This window comes from Lupinus angustifolius, chromosome LG16 (genome assembly GCF_001865875.1).
Source record: "Lupinus angustifolius cultivar Tanjil chromosome LG16, LupAngTanjil_v1.0, whole genome shotgun sequence".
Classification (NCBI taxonomy): domain Eukaryota; kingdom Viridiplantae; phylum Streptophyta; class Magnoliopsida; order Fabales; family Fabaceae; genus Lupinus; species Lupinus angustifolius.
This window is the reverse complement of record NC_032024.1, coordinates 4314508-4314787: the sequence shown is the minus strand read 5'-3', so window position 1 is coordinate 4314787 and position 280 is coordinate 4314508.

The following is a 280-nucleotide window of genomic DNA, read 5'->3' as shown; positions in this document are numbered from 1 at the left end:
ATCCTCGTCCTAATCCACATCCTATCCTCATCCTCATTCTCGTCCTAATCCTATCCTCATGCTCATCCTAACCTCTTCGTTATCCTCATCCACTTCCTCATCCTATCCTCATAACCTCGTCCTCATCCTTTTCTTCGTCCTCATCCTAACCTCGTCCTCTTCCTCATCCTACTCCTCATCCTAACCTCGTCCTTTTCCTTATCCTTATTCTACTCCTCATCCTATCCTCATCCTATCCTCATCCTCATTCTCGTCCTCATCCTAATCCTCATCCTCATCC